Source organism: Pipistrellus kuhlii, unplaced genomic scaffold, assembly GCF_014108245.1.
Source record: "Pipistrellus kuhlii isolate mPipKuh1 unplaced genomic scaffold, mPipKuh1.p scaffold_m20_p_3, whole genome shotgun sequence".
NCBI classification, from domain to species: domain Eukaryota; kingdom Metazoa; phylum Chordata; class Mammalia; order Chiroptera; family Vespertilionidae; genus Pipistrellus; species Pipistrellus kuhlii.
This window is the reverse complement of record NW_023425529.1, coordinates 12163096-12178062: the sequence shown is the minus strand read 5'-3', so window position 1 is coordinate 12178062 and position 14967 is coordinate 12163096. Positions and strand designations below refer to the sequence as shown.

The window sequence follows — 14967 nt, the reverse complement described above, 5'->3', positions numbered from 1 at the left end:
AATGCCAATGTGTTTCTAAATAAAACTTTGGTCTTGTCCCTTCGGGTGTTTTCATTATCTATATCTTCTATATCATCTGTAATGATGATTTTTAATTTTCACTTTAAACCAGAAAGTATTTAAATAAATAGTTTCTTCCTCTTTTTCTCCCATTTCTAAAAGTGTATGAGAGGTTTTGTTTAATATGGGTATATTAACTATGTAACATTGATTTCCCTTCATCTACCTCCATGTTCTAGTGTTTATTATTACATAATAAACTACATTGTTAGTAAATATATTTTAACTAGAGGCCTGGTGCATGAAATTCATGCAATGGGGTTGTCTCTCAGTCTATCATGCCCCCTCTCCAATCTGGGACCCCATCAGGGGATTTCTGACTGCCAGTTTAGGCCAATATCTGTGGGAATCAAACTGTGGCCTCCTGGTTCATAGGTCAATGCTAAACCACTGAGCCATGCCAGCTGGGCAGGACAGCACTGTTCTTGATGGACCTTCCAGGAATGACTCCCAAAGGTACATCTGAGAACTGGGCTGCCAGGCGAGCCACTACTCTATCCCAATTCAGGGAGCATAGAATCAGGAGCCACTGTTACACCTGATGTCTCTGGAAGCCTGTGGCCCCTGCCCCCACCAGGAAGCTGACTGTTACATTGGAAAGCTGCCTCTGGGAGTTGTCTCTGTCATAATCAGCACCACCAAATTGGATGCACCACAGCTTCCCACTCCCCAGGGTGACTCAGTTCTAAATCCAGCCTACTTGAGTGCGTCCTCTTGGCAGAACCTAAATCAGATCCGAAGCAGCAAGCAATGCTGGGAGACTGGTTTTGGCTTTCCAGCCTTTGCATACTGGAGGGTAGGAATGCATTTTGAGCAAGCCAATCTACAACACCCTGCACTGTTTCTATTATAATCGCTCTGGTTTCTTGGCAAACACAAGTACTTCTTGGGTTGAAACAGTTTATGTCTATGATGTGCTTTTTCTAACCTTATCTTTCTCTGCATTCGAGGAAAGCCTCTAAAGTTTCTTTTCAATATTACTCCTTTTGTTTTCTACAGAGTCAGTTTGTCTCCTTAATACTTCCAATTAGGATTTTAATTCTCCTGTTAAAAAACAGTTTCCTTGGAATTTTGTGGTGAACAGTACAAAAATGGAAGTTATAGAAACATAACTAGGGGCGGTGTACTTTTTTGTTTTTCAGCAGTATTCACCCCCCTACCCCCCACCCCCCCACTCCAGAACTCATGTTTTGTTTTATTTTATTGTTTGCTTATCTTGAAGGGGGAATTAATCTTTAATTAGTATTTGCCAAATATTTATTGTCCCACTCCCTGTCCACCACCAATGCCTTCAAGCCAAAGACCATCAGTAACACGTTCAACAGGTTGGATTTATTATGAGTTGCAATGAGAGAGACTACATGCCATCGGAGAGGAAGGAGCATCTCGGTAAGAGACTGTTAAAAAGGACTTATTATAAGATTAGTGGCCAGTGTGCAAAATTCATGCACAGGGGAATGGGAGAGTGTTCCTCAGTCCAGCCTGCACCCTCTCTAATCTGGGTTCCCTCAATGGATGTCTGACATATCTCTCACAATTCAGGACTGCTGGCTCCCAACTGCTCACCTGCCTGCCTACCTGATTGCCCCTAACCGCTTCTGCCTGCCAGCTTGATCACCCCCTAACCACTCCCCTACAAGCCTGATCAACACCTAACTGCTCCCCTGCCAGCCCAATTGCCCCCAATTGCCCCCAAATGCCCCCCTGCTGGCCTGCTCACTCCAAACTGCTCCCCCCCTGTCCTGATCACCTCCAACTGACCCCCACTGATGGCCTGCTTATCCCCAACTGGCCCCCCTGCTGGTCTGCTTAACCCCAACGGCCCCAACCCTCACCAGCCTGATCACCCACAACTGCCATCCAATTATGGCCTGATCACCCACAACTGCCCTTCCCTGTCGGCCTCCAATCACCTCTACTACCTCGATCCCGCCACCATGGCTTTGTCCAGAAGGTCTCCTGGAAGGTCTCCCAGTCTAATTAGCATATTGCTGGTTTGCCCTGTCCCGGATCAGGGTAGGGGTTCTCCTGGCGCGTGGGGTGGCCTGGGAAAGGGGCCTGTGGTGGTTAGCAGGCTGGCTACGTCCTCAAAGGGGTGAAGTCCTCCCTGAGGACCAGCCTGGGTGAGGGGCTGATGGCTGTCCGCAGACTGGCCAAGCCCCCCAGTGGGGACCCTTACTCCATGGGGATGTGGCTAGCCTGGGTGAGGGGCTGAGGGCTGTTTTCAGGCTGGCCATACCCCCTTGGGTGGAGGAGTTCCACTGGGGTGCCTGGCAAGCCTGGGTGAGGGGATGATGGCTGTTTGCAGGCTGGCCACGCCCCCTGGTGACCCAAGCTTCCAGCCCCTCCTTTTTTTCTTTTCTTTTTCTCTTTTTTTTTTTTTTTTTTTTTTCAGTGCCTCCTTGAGCAGAGGCCAGGGCCAGCTGAAAGCAAGTATCTGGGATTTATTTATCTTCTATAATTGAAACTTCGTAGACTTGAGCAGAGGCCAGGGCAGGCCAGGCTTTAGGGAAGGTTGGCTTCCTCCATCACTAGGGGGAACCCAAGCCTCCTGCTTGCTCCAGCTCCATGGCCACCCACCATGTTTGTTGGGTTAATTTGCATACTCATTCTGATTGGCTGGTGGGCATAGTAGAAGTATGGTCAATTTGCATGTTTCTCTTTTATTAGATAGGATTTGGTTGGGTGATACAGTAGACTGAGTACTGACAGAAAGCAGGGACAATTTTATAGTTGGGTATCTCAGTAAGTCATATTTTTAGGGAGGGCAGACTATAGCAAGGCTATAGGTGTAAGTGGCAAGAAAACAGCCATTCCTCATTTGAGCTAGCAGAGGCTGTTTGGTGCTTTATGACTTGGGCACTGTTCATGTATTATCTGTGTTCAGACATGATTACTGAGTGTTCTTCTTTTGGATTTGAAGCATTGTGGTCATGAAGTGGTCTTATCTGATGTTAGATGATGTTCTGTGAAATTTATTATGTCCAACCACATCAAGACTTAGTTGTGAGTTCCAGGCCAGTTATAACAACACCAAGGGCAACTTCCTGGATGTCAGCGACTGCTTTTCTCTTTCTTATCACTTAGGTGCTAGGATAATTCGACTGAAATCCGCCACTGAAGGGAAAGTTGTTGTTGACTGTTTCTTTTTTTTTTTATATTAATTTTGCATTTTATTTATTTATTTCTTAACCTGTTAACCGGGGAATTCCCTTTTTATTTTTATTTTTTATTTAAATCAATCTTTATCGTTCACACCACTTCAAAGGTTCCTCATTTCTTCCCCCCTCCACCAGGTTCTCACCCCACTCTCCGCCCCCTCCCCACCCCCCATTGTCCTCATCCATAGGTGCACAGTTTATGCTCAGTCTCTTCCCCCATCCACCACTCCCCCTTTCCCTGATAACTGTCAGTCCACTCCCCTCTCGTATCTCCCACCCTACTACAATCAACAGCCAACATTGTTTATCAGGTTTTTCAATCTACTTTTTGTTGTTGTTGTTGTTGTTGTTGTTATTTTTAATTAATAAACTTTTACACTTCTAAGAATAAATTTTAAAATCTAATAATTTTAAACCTTGTTTTTTCTGCCCTGGGAATTGAGAAGCAAACTTGTTTACATGTAAACTTGCCCTTAGGCTATCAAAAGGTGCAGCCATTCAAATGTAAATGAACACATTGTTTAAAGATTGCTGCTGGTTGGAACTGGATCACATGTTCTGGGTGGGAAGGGCTTGTCCTCCCCTTTCTCCATTAAAATCAAGGTGTTAGCTTTAAAACCTCTTTCAGAACTTTAAATTTTTCAGATAGTAAATCAGTTACTTAGCATTTTCTCAAATCAATAATACCTCCACCTGCCCAAGGATACACTTCACACAAAAGACACTTCCAAATAGATCAACCAACCTCATCCAGACCCCACACAAGGCACTCACAGATCAACACCCCAGTGCTACAACAACTCAACACATCCAGATCTAAGCCTTCACCACTTGATTCAGCAGACCCTCAAGTTCCCCCAAAAGTTTCCAGCCATGTCTGAGAGGCAGCCATGGGGCAGGGGCACTCGAGGAGCGAGCCTGGATGCTCCGGGCCTGGCTGCTCTGGGCCTGGCCTCTGTTGCTCTGGTCCTCTCCACAACCTGCTGCTCCAGGTCTGGCCACTGCCACTCCCAGCCTGGCTGCTGCTGCTCTGGGCCTGGCTGCTCCCGACTTGGCTGCTCTGGGCCCGGCTGTTGACTGTTTCTTAACCCGATTCCCAGAATCAAGCAGTTGTTTATCTAGCATCACTCTATCCCCATTGCTGGTTCTCATACTCAGTGAACAAAAGCAGTGTTCTAGCTTGAACGTGTACAAAATGAAATGTACCATCACCAATCCCTTTGTGCTTCCTGCCATTCATCTCTGGAAGGAACAGGCTCTGAGATTGTGAGGAAAGAGGTACCCATGGGAACAGGGAGGAGACAAGTACTCCAGCCCTCTCCTCCAGCACTACCAGCACTGTGTGGGTAAGGTCAAAACGTACCGTGCATTTCGGACCATGGTACAGAAGGTAGAAGACTGATAAAAGCATGTGAAAATTATTCTTAGACAAAAATCCTTGCTCTACTTCAAGCACATTGTGTTTCTCAATACATTTCTATTGGCTCTTCAGTAAACGGAAGGTCTCCTAGATTCTGCCAATACACTGAAAATTTTTTAACTTTTGCAAATATATTGCCTTATTTTTTAGAAGATATACTAGATGCCTCTAGCCAGTCAGCATGTTCAATTGAATCTTGCCAATCCAATCTTGTATTTAAAACATATTTTGTTCTCATTTTCACCCCAGAATAAGGTTTATAGATTAGTCAATAGTGTTGTATTAATGTTAATTTCATGGTTTTGATCATTCTACTGTGGTTATATGTAGGGAATGTCTATAGGGTTAAGCCTCGAGACTGACCTGTGACAGGGCCACAAACAAGTACCAGCTTGGAGGGCAGAGCCCTCTTAGCATAATTAAGCTTGACCTCGTAGTCCTCCCTAGTTCCTTCCTAGGAGCTAATGTGCTATGGGAGGTGCTGCAAGTGCTGCCAAAACAAGGTGAAACTCACAAGAACATTGCAAACATGCTGCTCACTACCCCTGTTTTGCTTTGTGTGCTCTGACTATAAAATAAGACTCGGCTTGCAGGCTGTTTCTCCATCAGAGAAGCAGTGTCCCACTAAGCCCCAGCTGTATTCTCCAGCCTGTCTTCTTTAACCCTTCACCACCCCTTCTCAGGCTCACCGAACCTGCCCATGCTAGACGCGGCAGAGTTATACAAGATGTTAACATTAGGAGAAGAGGGAGAAAGTGTATATGAGAACCCTGTACTATTTTTGCAACTTTTCTGTAGTTGTAACCTTATTTCAAAATAAAGCCTTTTACAAAATTAAACAGCAATATCAAAAACTTCAGAAAAGCAAAGAGTCCATAATACCAATGTTCTGTTACCCACTTATCCCTAGGGCTTGGCCTCCCTGGAACTTACCTAAAATTACTGTTTATTTAATCAGCTTATCTAATGAGCTAAACTCGGTGGTGTACAAACAGAAGACAGTTTTATTTTTCTCCAATTACTCTGTCCCAACATGCTCTGTCAAATCACCCTTCATCACTTCTGAGTAATGTCTCAGGCATATCTCATAGATTTTTAAGATACTTTTAAGAATTAAAACGCACTAAGTGATTTAAAATGTAAATCACTTACCCAATTCAGAGTCCCCCCATCACCTAGTCCCACCCTAATCTGTGGCATGTGACTACAGCCCTACAGCATAGAAAGGAAGTATAATCTATCCTTCTTCCCTGTAATTTATTCTCCTCACCCTCACCACACTGCCTCAGTTTCCCCAGGGGGGACAGTGATTGGAGGTAGAGGAGCAAATTTGTCTTTTATGTTATTATAGTACAGTAGAAAGAGCCAAATGCTGGCTCCCCAAAAGAATGCATTTGTGAGCTTTTCAGAGGTTCACTATGGGGACAACTTGCTAAAAAAAAAACACTCCCCTCCTAAATCAATCACCCTCCCTCTTCTCCCAGAAGTTTCCTGCAAACCTTTCAGCTCCTGCCCAGATGTGTACAATTTAGCAGCTTACTTCACCACATAAGCAACGGCCCTGGTCCAAAGCCAGCTATCTTCCATTGTAACTCCTGGAAGACATATATCCCCACCATTACAAATTCTGGTTGTGCAAACAGCTCTCACTGCTGCCCTCATCATTCGTTTAGGATTCGCTGGCGGTTCTGACCAGCTGCTCACATTTCAGACTCATCAGGCAGGAAGCAAGCACCAGTTTCCATTCATTTCTGTTCCTAAATTCCAGAAAACACATATCCATGTCTCCATGAATTCTTTCACCTTACTCTATCCCAACCCCAGGGCACCATTGGAGCCCCAATTTTCTCGAGGGCCCCTATAAGAAGAGAAAAGGAAGTACCACAACACTGTCCACTACACCCAAAGTCTCTTGAATCCCCTTCTCCTGTAGTCGTTTTCCTGTCTTTTCAAAGTTTGTGCATGGGTATGTCTAGTGCTAGTAACCTATTCTGAAATCTGGAGACACTTGTAACTTTTATTTTCAGCTTTGGGGTTTCAGATGAAATTTCAAAACACTTTGAAAAGTCCCATTCGGTATCCTATTACACGTAAAACAAACCATGACGCCCTCTGTATAACCCTCAATCCTCATCAAGGCTATCTGCAGACTACACAATGGGAAATGGAAAAGTTGTAACTATTGGCAGAGTCCTGTGTCTGGGCTGTTGAGATAAGACTTTTGGAAAGCTTCAAACCACAGACTTTTGCAATAGTTACACAATCACTTTGGCCCACCCTCATGCTGAAGGCATTCCAAAAAACTGAACATTCCTTAGGAGGCTTCCATGCAACTGACGTACAAAGGATTGTAATTAATGTGTAGAAATATCCTTTGGGAGTCGAAAATACATCAGATGAGAAGACGTAATTAGGACAGCATAGCTTTATATAGTTAAAGGCCTTTCTAAAGAGAGGAGATATGAATCCTGCCTGGCTAATGTGGTTCAGTGGTTGAGCGTCAACCTAGCAACCAGGAGGTCCCCATTTAAATCCCGGTCAGGGCACATGCTTGGGTTGTGGGCTTGATCCCCAGTGTGGGGGTGCATGAGGCAGCAAATCAATGATTTTCTCTCATCATTGATGTTTCTATCTCTATCTCCCTCGCCCTTCTCTGAAATCAATAAAAACATATTTTTATAAAAGATAAGCAAAATGGATTAGAAGAGAAGAATGGAATTCAGAATACCAACTGGGAATCTATTCCCAAATTAATTTGGTGACTGTACTTTTTGAGTAGAAGTTGGGGCCTGTAATCTGACAAGTTTCGGAGTAAACATAGAACAACGAAATAGAATATTTGAATTGAGGACGTCCCCAAAAATCTTTAGTTATTCTAAGCACTCCAGGCATGTGGCAATGAGGCAGTATGATCTCTTAACCTCTCTTCTTTCTTATAGCATGTTGTAAGATGAGGCCTTCCTAATCCTTCTGAAATAGGTCAATTTGGGGACAAGTAGGAAATTATTTAGCAACAATTGCACCATTGTGAGGTTTCACTCTTTCCTGGACCTATGTTTTATTTTTTTTTTATTTTTTTTAATAAGTTTTTATTGTTCATATTATTACAAATGTTCCTTTTTTCCCCCCCCACCATTGCACCATTGCTCTCCTCCACCAGGTTCCCACCCCACCCTCTGCCCTTTCCCCTCTCCCCATTGTCCTCATCCATAGGTGCACAGTTTATGTTCAGTCTCTTCCCACGCCCCCCTCTCCCCTTTTCCCCAAGAATCGTCAGTTCACTCCCCTTCCATACCTCTGATTCTATTATATTCAACAGTTAATATTGTTCATCAGATTTTTTTAATTTCCTTGGTTATTAGATTCACTTGTTGATAGTTACGTATTTGTTGTTCATAATTTTTATCTTTATTTACTTTCTCTTCTGAAAGAACCCCCTTCAGCAATTCATATAATTCTGGTTTGGTGTTGATGAACTCCTTTAGCTTTTTTTTATTAGTGAAGCTCTTTATCTGGCCTTCAATTCTGAGTGATAGCTTTGCTGGGTAGATTATTTTTGGCTGTAGGTTCTTGCTATTCATCACCTTGAATATTTCTTGCCATTCCCTTCTGGCCTGCATGGTTTCTGTTGAGAAGTCAGCTGACAATCGTATAGATGCTCCTTTATAGGTTACTACCTTCTTTGCTCTTGCTTCTTTTAATATTCTCTCTTTGTCTTTTGCTCTTGGAATTTTAATAATGATGTGTCTCGGTGTGGTCCTCTTTGGATTCCTTTTGTATGGAGTTCTGTGCGCTTCCTGGACTTGTAAGTCTAATTCTTTCACTAGGTGGGGGAAGTTTTCTGTCACTATTTCTTTCAGTATGTTTTCGATATCTTGCTCTCTCTCATCTTCTGGGACCCCCATAATTCTGATGTTGGTTCGTTTGAAGTTGTCCCAGAGGTTTCTTACATTATCTTCAATTTTCTGGATTCTCTTGCCTTCTTGCTTCTGTGGAGGAGTGTCTTCTGGCTCTTTATGTTTCAAATCTTTGACTTGATTGTTACAATCTTCCCTTCTGTTTTTAGGACTCTGTAAAATATTTTTTATTTCAGACAATGTATTCTTTATTTCTTGTTGATCCCTTATCATTTCTTGTTGACTCCTTATTAATTCTAGTTGATCTCTTTTCATATCCTCATAGGCCTTATCCATCTTTCCTAGGAAATTCTTGAAAAACCTTATAAGCGTAGATTTGAACTCTATATCCAGACGCTTTTTGTCCTCCATTTCTTTCATTTGTGATCTATTTTGTTGTCGCATTTCGCAGTTACAGATGGGACGGGGTTTCAGGGTGGAGCCTGCAGCTTTGGCTTCCGTCAGCCCCGCCCTATGCGGGTCCTTCAGTGTTCGCTGCGGGCGCCTCTGAGAGAAAGGTGCCCTCGATTTTCGCCTGCTGCCAAACAGTCTATGCTCTCCCCCAATGAGCCCGGTATTGGGGTTCAGTTCAGTTGGAAGTGGAGTTGGAGGTGGCGTTCAGAGCAGTCTGGAGCCCCAGTCTCCTTCCCGTCAGGGCAATCCCGCGGCACAGCCTACTGTCCCTTCTCTGCGCACAGTGTGCGCGCCGCCGGGACCTCCTTTCGCCTCTCCCGGGGTTCCGCCTTACAGCCCGGCTCCCTATGGCTGAGCCTGAGTCCCCGGGGTCTGGCTTAAAACTGGGGATCAGAGCAGTCGGGGGCCCAGCACAGTCGGAGTTTTATCTCCTTCCCGCTAGGGAACGCCCGCCAGGCACTCGGCCTCCCTCCTCTCCGGCTCCGTCCTCTCCGCGCGCCACGTCTCCGTACCTTGGGCTTTTCCAGCTCCTCCGCACCTCCTCCAGGTTTTCTCCTTGCTTCTCGCTGTAGAATTTCCAGTCAGTCAACCTTCCTGTAGTTCTGGGCAATGTCCGTTTTATATTTTAGTTGTATTTTATTGAAATTGTTGTGTGCGGCTGCGGCTAGGTGTTCACCTGGGCGCAGCCATCTTCCCTGGACCTATGTTTTAGTTAGATTTCTATTTTTAGTTAGATTTCATCAAGTTCATCTCAAATAACCAAAACAAGACAAATTACTCTGATTGTGAACAAACTACTTAGCTACCTACCTAAAGCTGAATTTCCCATAGAGTGCCACACTCCCTATGGCATTCTTACTGCACAGCTGGGTGTCATGGGTACCAGCCATACTGAAGATATGAATACTTTTCAGGAAGGATAACATAATGCCTTTGTGGGAAAATGTTTTTCATGCACACACACCATTTAACAATACAACTATTGTATAACCTTAGCTCTATCTGCCTGATTGCCTTACTCTCCTCCCACTACCATTAAGTTCCCAGCAAGGAGTAATAACTTTCTAAGTTTTGAAGCATCAGAAGAAACTACAAATAAAATGATAAATAATTTTTCACATTATGCTAAGTGAAAAAAGCTAATCGATGAAAGAAAAATACCACATGATCTCATTCATTTATGGATAACAAAGATCATCATAAACTGTTGAACAAAAAGATAGATACAGAGAAATTAAAGCATCAAACAGAATGTCAAATTACAGCGGGACGGTTAGGGAGAGGTGGTGGAGATAAGAGATCTACCAAAGGACTTGTATGCATGCATCTAAGCATAAACAATGGATGTAAAACTCTGGGGGGGAGGGGTATGTAGGTATGGGAGTGGGTGGGGGTGGGCAATGGTAAGATATGTACACATATATAATACCTTAATAAAAAAAAGAAAAAAGTTTTAAAAATTAATTTAAAAAATTAAAAACAAAATAATAATAATAATAATAATAATAATAATAATAATAATAATAATAATTTTATCATTAAAAATCCAAAACTCCTCTAGCTGGCTTGGCTCAGTGGATAGAGTACACTGAAGGGTCTAGGGTTTGATTCCAGTCAAGGGCACATGCCCAGGTTGCAGGCTTGATCCCCTGTGGGGGACGTGCAGGAGGCAGCCAATCAATGATTCTCTCTCTTTTTTTTTTTTAATATATGATTTTGTACAGAGAGGAAGAGAGAGGTAGAGAGTTAGAAACATCGATAAGAGTCATCGATCAGCTGCCTCTTGCACACCCCCTACTGGGAATATGCACGCAACCAAGGTACATGCCCTTGACCGGAATCGAACCCAGAACCTTTCAGTCCCCAAGCCGACGCTCTATCCATTGAGCCAAACCGGTTTCAGCTGTATTTCTTATTATAAATAATTATATATGTGTTTGTGTTCTATTGTCACTTTAACAGTGACTCCTATGTTCCTCCTTTTTGAATCCGGTTATTTTGCAACTTCTAATCACCATCATGTCCTCTTTCTTCCACTCCATAGATGTTTCTATCTCTCTTTTCCTCTCCCTTCCTCCCTGAAATCAATAACAATGTATTTTTTTTAATCCAAAACTTGGGCTAAACAAAAACTAAACTGGAAAGAAATACAATGGACTAAATAATATTTACAATAGTTAAACAAGTAAAGGGTTAATGCCTACATTAAATTGAGCTTGTAAAAAATTAGTAATAACAAAGTTGTCCTCAGTGGTCTCCCGAGTCTGTCTCCTCTGTTTGGACGAAACAGGCCCAGGGATGTCCCTTCGTCCAGCCTCCAACCACTCTCCAACCTCTTTTCTAGTCATCACTTTTGGAGCCACCTCAGCCCTCCCCTCAGCTTATGAGACCAGCCAACATTTTTGTTTATGCTTTTTTACCTTAACTCCTATTGGTGAACAACCGTGAGCTCCCAAATTCGTTAGAATTACTCCACTGAGATAGAGGCTGCCGTCACCTGCCTGGTCACCAGGCATCTGCGGGCCTCCTGCACCTACCTCTCTCTGGGCTTCGGTTTCCACCTCTACGATGTGGCTCTGGGGGCGTGGGCCACTTCTCCCCAGAGCTGGCGGAGAAGAAGCGCGAGGGCGCTGAGCATCTCCTAAAGATGCAAAACCAGCGCAGCGCCGCATTCTCTCCAGGACGTGCTGACGCCTCCCAGGATGATGGGGTGACACTCAGGCCACCGTGGAAGCCGCCAGGGCCTTGGAGAGGAGCCTGAACCAGGCAGACCCTTTTGGACCTGCAGGCCCTGGGTTCTACCCCCTCAGACCCTCAGACCCTCAGCTCTGTGGCTTCTGGGAGAACTACTTTTTGGATAAGGAGGTGAAACTCATCAAGAAGATGGGTGACTACCTGACTCACCTCCTGCAGGTTGGCCGGCCCCAGGCTGGGCTGGGCGAGTATCTCTTCAAAAGGCTCACCCTCAAGCACAACTAGAAGCCTTTGGAGCCCAGGGGTCTTTGAGGAGCCCGTCTGCATTCCCCTGGTGTCTGGTTTTTGCCTAAGCCTCTCCCTAAAACCACCCTGGAGCCCTTTCACATGCTGTGGATCTTGAAGGAGCCTGACTGTATTTTACTTCTAAATACGATAAGAAAAGCAGAGATGTTTTCTTGAATCATTAACACTTTTTTCGGACAACTCATCACTTTTTAGAGTGAAGTTGACATTCTGAGCTAAAAGACCCAAGCCCAAAGAATATGATACAGGTAAGAAGTTTCTCAAATGAGTCCAATAATATGCAAAACTGCTTTAAAAGGTATTTCTTTCTAATCAAATCAAAAATACTAACAGGCCGGGACCGGTTTGGCTCAATGGATAGAGCGTCGGCTTGGGGACTGAAGGGTCCCGGGTTCGATTCTGGTCAAGGGCATGTACCTTGGTTGTGGGCATATCCCCGGTGGGGGGTGTGCAGGAGGCAGCTGATCGATGACTCTCTCTCATCGATGTTTCTGGCTCTCTGTCTCTCTCCCTTCCTCTCTGTACAAAATCAATAAAATATATTTTTTAAAAAAAATACTAACAGTAGCCCAGTGAGTTGGGGGAAGAGACACTGGCGGGAAAGTGCCAGCCAGTGAAGGGGAAGGAGGATGAGAAGAGGGAGGAGGGACTGGGTCGGGGTGGATGGAGGAACATTGGAAGGAGCAGAAAAGGCTCCCTGAAAGAACAGTAACCTACCCCTGTGGTTCATCACCATGCCCTCCGACCTGGCCAAAAAGAAGGCAACGGAAAAGAAAGAAGCCGCCAAAACACAACAGCGGCCCAGAAAGGGACATGAAGAGATGCTGTCACAGAAGCACAGGTGGCAGAGGAGAAAAACGAGGGGGGCAATGGCCAAGAGACCACAGAAGTGGATTTGCTGTCCAAGGAGCTGGAGAACTTTGAGATGAAGAAAGCTGCTGCTCGAGCTGTCCCTGGTGCCCTTGCCTGTCACCCCAACATACCGATAATGTCCACATTATCAGCCTCTCCCTCACTCTTCATGGTCAACAGCTGTTCAGTGACACCAAACTGGAACTAAACTCAGGCCGTGGTTATGGCCTCATTGGCTTAAATGGAATTGGCAAGTCCATGCTGCTCTCTGCCATTGGGAAATGTGAAGTGCCCATCGCTGAGCACATCGACATCTACCGTCTGACTCGGGAGATGCCCCCTAGTGACAAGACAACCCTGCAGCGTGTGATGGAAGGTGATACAGAGCGGGCCATGCTGGAGAAGGAGGCTGAGCGGCTGGCTCACGAGGATACGGAGTGTGAGAAGCTCATGGAGCTCTACGAGCGTCTAGAGGAGTTGGATGCTGACAAGGCAGAGATGAGAGCCTCACGGATCTTGCACAGACTGGGTTTCACACCTGCCATGCAGCGCAAGAAACTAAAAGACTTCAGTGGAGGCTGGAAGAGAGGGTTGCCCTCGCCAAAGCTCTCTTCGTTCGGCCCTTCATGCGGCTCCTGGACGAGCCCACCAACAACCTGGACCTCGATGCTTGTGTGTGGTTGGAAGAGGAACTAAAGACTTTTAAGCACAACCTGGTCCTCGTCTCCCACTCCCAGGACTTTCTGAATGGTATCCATACCAACATCATTCACATGCACAACAAGACACTGAAGTATTATACGGGTAATTATGACCAGTATCTGAAGACACGGCTGGAGCTGGAGGAGAACCACATGAAGAGGTTTCGCTGAGAGCAAGATCAGATTGCGCACATGAAGAACTACATTGCTAGGTTTGGTCGTGGCAGCGCTAAGCTGACTCTGGGCAGGCCCAGAGCAAGGAGAAGACACTACAGAAAATGATGGCGTCAGGACTGACAGAGAGGGGTCGTGAGCGACAAGACATTGTCATTTTATTTTCCACCATGTGGCAAGATCCCTCCACCCGTCATTATGGTGCAGAATGTGAGCTTCAAGTATACAAAAGATGCATCTGCAACAATCTAGAATTTGGTATTGGCCTTGGCACACGAGTGGCTCTGGTAGGACCCAATGGAGCAGGGAAGTCAACTCTTTTGAAGCTGCTACTTGGAGAGCTATTACCCACAGACGGGATGATCCGAAAACACTCTCATGTCAAGATAGGGCGATTCCATCAGCATTTACAAAAGCAGCTGGACTTGGACCTCTCCCCTCTGGATTACATGATGAAGTGCTATCCAGAGATCAAAGAGGAAGAAGAAATGAGGAAAATCATTGGCCGATATGGTCTCACTGGGAAACAACAGGTGAGCCCGATCTGGAACCTGTCTGATGGGCAGAAGTGCCGGGTGTGTCTGGCCTGGCAGAACCCCCACATGCTCTTTTTGGACAAGCCCACCAATCACCTGGATACTGAGACCATTGATGCCCTGGCTGATGCCATCAATGAGTTTGAGGGTGGTATGATGCTGGTCAGCCATGATTTCAGACTTATTCAGCAGGTAGCACAAGAAATTTGGGTCTGTGAGAAGCAGACAATCACCAAGTGGCCTGGAGACATCCTGGCCTCTAAGAAGCACCTCAAGTCCAAGCTGGTGGGTGAAGAGTCCCAGCTTAGCAGGAGGATCCACAATGTGTGAGCCCTATCCTGGCCAGATAGGCCAGGCCCCTGGGGCCACACTCCTGCATTGATCAGGAGAGGCAACATTTTTGTCAGTTAACAAAAAAAAAAAAAAAAATTGCAAGTCTTTTTTACATTTATATTGAAAAAGTGCAGTAGAGCTGAGGTTTTTATATGAGAACATAAAAACATTTTAAATTAGGTTTTAAAGTGTCCTAAGTAGTTCAGAATTACAGTTCTTTTACATACATTTTTAAAAATTCATGCAAGACATGATACTTTTTAAATATATTTACAGCCCAAAAATGTTATTGGTTTTATACCATTTCATATAATAGCACCAATTTTACCATATTACTGATTCACTTTCATCAAGAAAATGGCCTCCTGGTTATTAAAAATGCCTCATCTCTATTCCACAGGCACCATTTTCCATGAGAGA

The 14967-nt window shown here is 44.8% G+C and overlaps 1 pseudogene; it reads left to right on the top strand.

The window, feature by feature from the left end:
• Positions 1-12537: 12537 nt before the first annotated feature.
• Positions 12538-14544, top strand: LOC118730450 (annotated as a pseudogene).
• Positions 14545-14967: the final 423 nt, after the last annotated feature.